This window comes from Gossypium hirsutum, chromosome D07 (genome assembly GCF_007990345.1).
Source record: "Gossypium hirsutum isolate 1008001.06 chromosome D07, Gossypium_hirsutum_v2.1, whole genome shotgun sequence".
NCBI lineage: Eukaryota > Viridiplantae > Streptophyta > Magnoliopsida > Malvales > Malvaceae > Gossypium > Gossypium hirsutum.
In genome coordinates, this window is record NC_053443.1 from 20,755,021 (window position 1) to 20,761,020 (window position 6,000).

Genomic DNA, 6,000 nt, shown 5'->3' on the forward strand with positions numbered 1-6,000 from the left:
TTACTTCGGTAGATTTTGTTAAACAACTTTTTGATTTATATGGCATGTATAGGGAATTGAAGTAAAAAGTAATAGAATGAATGACTAAGTAGGCAAGGTAAATCTGAATGTGATGGTTGTGTTAGACATTGAAATATACATGTTTTTAGCTTGAAATGGTTGATTGGTTTAACTTTATTAGTATTTAAATGAAGTAGTTGAAATACTGAAATTGGTTGTGAATTGAAATTTGCAGGGAAGGTTAGATAATTATAAAGGGGTTATATTGAATTTTTTTAAAAAAATAAAAAATAAAATTGCAATGGAACAGTTTTTGGACAGCAGCATTGATGTAACTTTGAAAAATCACCAAAAATAGTGTAAATTGAATTAGAAGCTAAGTGAGATATGAAAGAAATAGAGTAAGCAAAAGAGTTATATATTTTTAGATATTTGAATTTTAGTGAGACAGGGTAAGAATGGTTTTTGAAGTCCCCTGTTCTGACTTTAGAAATTCATTAAAAATTGTACAGAAGGAATTATGAGTTATAATTTATATTTCTAGATTACTTAATGAGTCTATTTTAAGTATAAATAATTGGAAGCACTATATGAAGTCTGTACAATGAGATAATTGAATTTTAGTGAAGAGTGGTCAGGATAGTCGATTAGTGAAATAGGGGAGACTTTAACTAATAAAATGTACTAATTGACTGAACCAAAAATTCTGAAAAATTTATGGTAAAAATATATATGAGTCTAGTTTCAGGAAAAAATTACGGATCTAAATTTCTAGTTTTGTAGCTTGATTTATAATTAATTTAGTGACTACTGTGCAGGTGGATAGTCTTATTATGAACAGTAAAATAAATTTTAAAAGTAAATTTTTATGCCCCGAACTTTTAAGTTAAGTCAAGTAACGCCTCATGCTCGACTCCGGCAACGGTCTCAAGTAAGGGTGTTACACGTATCACTCCTGTAGGGTAACTTTAGCATTTTTCACAGGCCTCAATGTTCTACATGGCCATGTAACCCTTCCACAAGGCCTTAATTCTCTCACACGGTTGGCCACACGACAATGTGACCCTTATTTTATGGTTTTGCCCAAAATTTTATGAATTATTTAGTTTAGTCCCTACATAAGCCCTGAATTATTTTTAGACTCAATTGAGTCTTGACATATTGAATATGTTGGAATTCGTGATTTAATGACTAAATAGCTAATGTTATAATATATGATATGTGAATGTTGCATGTCTACTGTCATTGTAAATTTGATTAATTGATATTGTTATTACTGCTTCTGCCCTACTGAGTGCATGTTAAGCATGTGTACTACTACTATTAAACAAAATACATGTTAAGCATGTCTACGGCTACTATTAAATTAAATACATGTTAAGCATGTCTATTATTTCTGTATTATATTGTTACTAGCATGCCATATTGCATTGCATGGGGTGGGACAATTGAAAGGAGGAAGTACTGACAGTTTAATAATCTGCAAACACTGGTGGTTCATCCACAACTTATCGACAATTATCTACAATCTTTTTATTTAAAAATAATAGTGGTTCATCCCCAAATTTTTACTGGTAGTTTATCTACAAATTACTGGTGGTTCATCCTCAAAATGGAATGTTATTGAATGGATGAGTTATGGGAAACTCTTACTATGGTGTGTAGCGGAGTATAGGCAGGATCTTTCATATTATTATTTTATTGCATTGACATTCATAAGCATGCCCAAATGAACTCTGGAATTCTACTTTGCTATATGACTGTGATTGTTTTGAGAATTGTTATTTTGTACGCTTTATCTACTATATTGTACTGATTTTCTCGTGATTGGACACCCTGAGCTCGTAAAGCTCACCCCCCTTAATTTCCATATTTACAGATAACCCACAAGGTTAATGCACGAACATGGCATCTGGAAGGTCTCGACTCAAATTAATATTTTTTTCATTAAAAGTATTTTAAACTTAATATTATAATTCTTGTTATTTGGAACTGTATTGTTTTATTTGAACTGTGGCATGAGACTTAGACTTTGGGTTCATTTAGTGTGATACATAATTATTGCCCGAAGCCCAAAACAGAAACTAAAACTAAATACAATTACAAATTTAATAAAACGTGGCCTAAGTTACCAGCCCAGCTGTTAGCCCAAATTACAGCCCAAGCTATTGAACAGTTTCAACAAAAAAAACTTAACCCTAGTAGCAGTTTCTTCGGCGTCGCAGCAATCGTTCCATTTTCCCCACGTTGCAGTGGCTTCGCCCACGATCAATAGCTTGCGCGCACATCTTTACACACCTGCAATAAGCCACGAACGGTACTAGCAAGATATACACAAGAAACTTGTAAAAAACGATTCGGCTATATAAAGGCCAATCGATCTTTGTACTGGAGGTTAGAAAATTTTTGTACCGAAATTAAAGAGAAAATACAAAAGAGAAAAGAAATAGAAAAGAAAGTTTTTGGAAGGTGATTATTTTGTTTTTCTTTTTACTTTTACTGTTTTTTTGGAGGTTCTTTTTTGTTTTTTAAAACAAATAAACGAAGAGGGAGAGAAAGGAGGCTTACCTGGTGTCGCCGGAGCGTCGTCGGAGGCCAAGGGACGGCCTAGTGGCGGTAGATCTTTGACGGCGGCGACGTGGGGGGGGGCTAGGGTCGAAACCCTAGCAGAGCACCCCCCTTTTTTCATCTTCTTTTGTTTTAAAACAGAAAATGAAAATTTTTAAGGAAAATTTTGGTTTTAATATACAATCAGAACGGCGCCGTTTAAGCCTTTAACCCGTTGACCTGACCCGCGCATGTAGGATCCGCGCATTTCTTTCAAATGGACAATTTGCGCGATCGATCCTCCGCTTTTACAACTTGCTTAAATTGATTCTTTCATGTTTTCTTAAATGTTGCCGCATTTTCCATTGTTTATTTTTAATTTGGTCCAGGCTCGCTGTTGTTTTGGAAGGCTTGGAATATTTCCGAATTGGTCCTCTATGTTATGCGCATTTTACAAATTTGCTCTCTGTTTATCTTTGTTTTTTTCCCTCTCTTCAATTTTGTTTTGATTACAATTTAAATTTTAGTATTTGTTTTGCTAATTAAGTTTAATAATAGTTTGTTTTATTATTATCATTATAATTAGTATTATCATTATTATATTTACACATGCATATGCACTTTATAATATATATGTATATATTTTAAATGTTGTTATATTCATATATATATATATATTATGTATATTTTATTATCTTTTATTTCATAGCTTTTATATATATATTTATATTTTATAATATTTAATATTTTTCATATTTTATAACTTATACATATATACACGCATAGGTGTTAATATATATATTTTGAACGTTTTTAAATATATATGCATATTTTATTATTATCTTATTTTCTTAGTTTATATATATATATATACATTTACATTTTATAATACATATACATACTTTTATATTTTTATCTTATTTTCATAAATTTCACATACATATATATACATACATATTTTCTTAGAAATTATAATAAGTTTTTGTTTTGTTTCATATAGTTCATTCATTATTTGTTATCATTTTATATACGTATCCTTATATACATGTTTTAATATATGCATATATATTTTTTAAAATTTATTTATATATTATACTTATATATATACATATTTTGTACATACGTATATATATAATTTAAATTAAAATATTTATTTCATATTACATCAACATTTTTAACATATCTTTTAGAAAATATATATTTTTGATTTCGTCAAAACTTTAAAATAATTTTCTTTTGATTCAAAGGCTTTTAAAATAAAAGTGATATTCGATATTCGGGATTTTCGAGGAAATCGAGCCCTAATGTATTGGGTTCCGATTTTCTTTATTAATCCTAAATAATCGAGAATTTTCTTTTTTAAAACGCATAAATAAAAAATTATTTTCGGGAATTCAATATGTTATGTCCTAACGCATTGGGCATGACATATAGCTTTCTCGAAATGAAGATTTTCTTTAAGATTTTAAAACGATATTCAAAGTTCGGGAATTTTGAGAAATTGTACCCTAACGTATTGGGTTTCGATTTCTTTATCTAACTTGAACATTTGATTATCTGTTTCAGATTTCAACATTAGAGTTTAACAAAAATCTTTTTAACTTTCGACATTAAGACATTAAACAATCAATTTGGTACCGATTTTTGGGCGTTACGAGAGTGCTAACCCTTCCTCGTGCGTAACTGACTCCCGAACCCGTTTTCTCAAATTTCGTAGACCAAATTTGTCTTTAAGGTGGGCCGATTACACCTAAATCATGGATCGGTGGCGACTCTAATTTTTGTTTTTTTAAAGTCGACAACTAAATTTTTGTTTTCAAAAAAATGGTTTCGACATTTAGTATGCATGACATTTAATTTGATTTTAGGTTATTGAAACATAAAACTTGATTTAATTTTGCATGGAATCTGGTTTTCATTAAAACTATGTTAAAACATCACTTTTTCGTTGCATGATTATGTGAATGAATTTTGAAAAATAAATTTATATAAAACTGGAATTCAACTTTTGCAAAACAATCATTAGGATCAACTGGGTTTTGAAATTAAATTGTACCTTTTGGAAACACACTAAGTTTTTCTACTAAAGTAAGCAAATATTTTAAAAAAATTGTTTAAATAAAACTCTGATCGTTTACTAGACCATTTCGGTGGCTAATGTAATCTTCCGAATTCGGCCGTAGCTTTTAAGCCAGGTTTGGAAAGTTACAAAATATTTTTAAAAATTAAATCAAAATTTTAATGTAAAATCTTTATAGAGAATAATTTCAATTAATTCTATTCTATTTTATTTATTTTAACATTATATTATTCTATAAAGAATTTATATTTAAAATTTTATTTTATTTAGAATAAGATGGAATAGTTAATAATTAAAGATAAAATATAGAATAACATTTTTCATAATTTAAAAGGTATATTATAACTTATCTTCAATAATTAAATTTTTAGTACTTAAAATTTAAGTAATATATCAACCAAGTTTTATTACTTACATTCAATAATTAAAATTTTAGTACTTAATTTTATAACATTTATTTTTTTTAACACTTGTGAATTTATCAAACAACACATTAGTATTAGTATTGATACTTCATGCCACCATTTTTCTCAAAAGCATCTCTTACTTTTAAAATACATACTATTTTTTTAAAAAATATACCTAGTAGCATGGTTTTAGACCCACGCTTCCCGTTGGGTTAATTATTTTGGGCTAAATAGTTAAAGTTTAAATGTTACAATATACTCCAAGTTTCTTTATTCTCAATATATTTAGAATTTAATCTCTTATTTTTTATTTTTAAAAATAAAAATTTAGACTATTAAAATTCTTCTGTTAAATTTATTGGTGTGATATTCTAATAATTATTTAAATTTAAATTTCTTTCAGCATTTTAATTAAAATAAAGGAGTCTATTAGTTTGAATGCTAAATAGGAATGGCATATTGAGAAGGCGACAAGCTTAGGGAGTGGTTTGGCATTTTGTATTATTGTAATGGTGGGTGTTTAGTGTTACTGTCTATCTGGTTATGGACTGCTTCTTTAGGTGTTTTGATGCTTTGTATGTTTACGGTGTTTGCTCCCACCAAACACCCTTTAATTTCTAATCAATTTTATTTGTTGATAATAAATAATGATATTATAAATGTTGAATGTATTCAATTGTATAAAAAATTCAAGTGTAAAGATTAAATCTCAAATTTTAATAAAATATAGAGACTGAAATTAAATTTTAATTATTTTTATATAATTAAAAAGTTGAAGAACTAGTTAAAGCATTGTGATGTGTTGAGAAAAACCCTGAAAACTTTTCTCTTTTTTTCTCCAAACTGTTTACTTCTTATCTTTTGTTTTACTTAGCGGCGGTGCCAGTCTCCGAGATAGCTATTGCCCGCCTTTTTCCTCTCTCATCAACATTTTATTTCTTTATTCTTCTCATTCATTACACATGC

At 28.6% G+C, this 6,000-nt stretch overlaps 1 long non-coding RNA gene across 1 annotated transcript; it reads right to left on the minus strand.

The window, feature by feature from the left end:
• Nucleotides 1–2,080: 2,080 nt before the first annotated feature.
• LOC107954371 (uncharacterized) lies at nt 2,081–2,970 on the minus strand. Its single transcript, XR_001699525.2, has 2 exons — nt 2,569–2,970; nt 2,081–2,298 (listed from the first exon to the last, which is right to left on the minus strand). It is a non-coding gene; the product is annotated as an uncharacterized lncRNA (long non-coding RNA).
• Nucleotides 2,971–6,000: the final 3,030 nt, after the last annotated feature.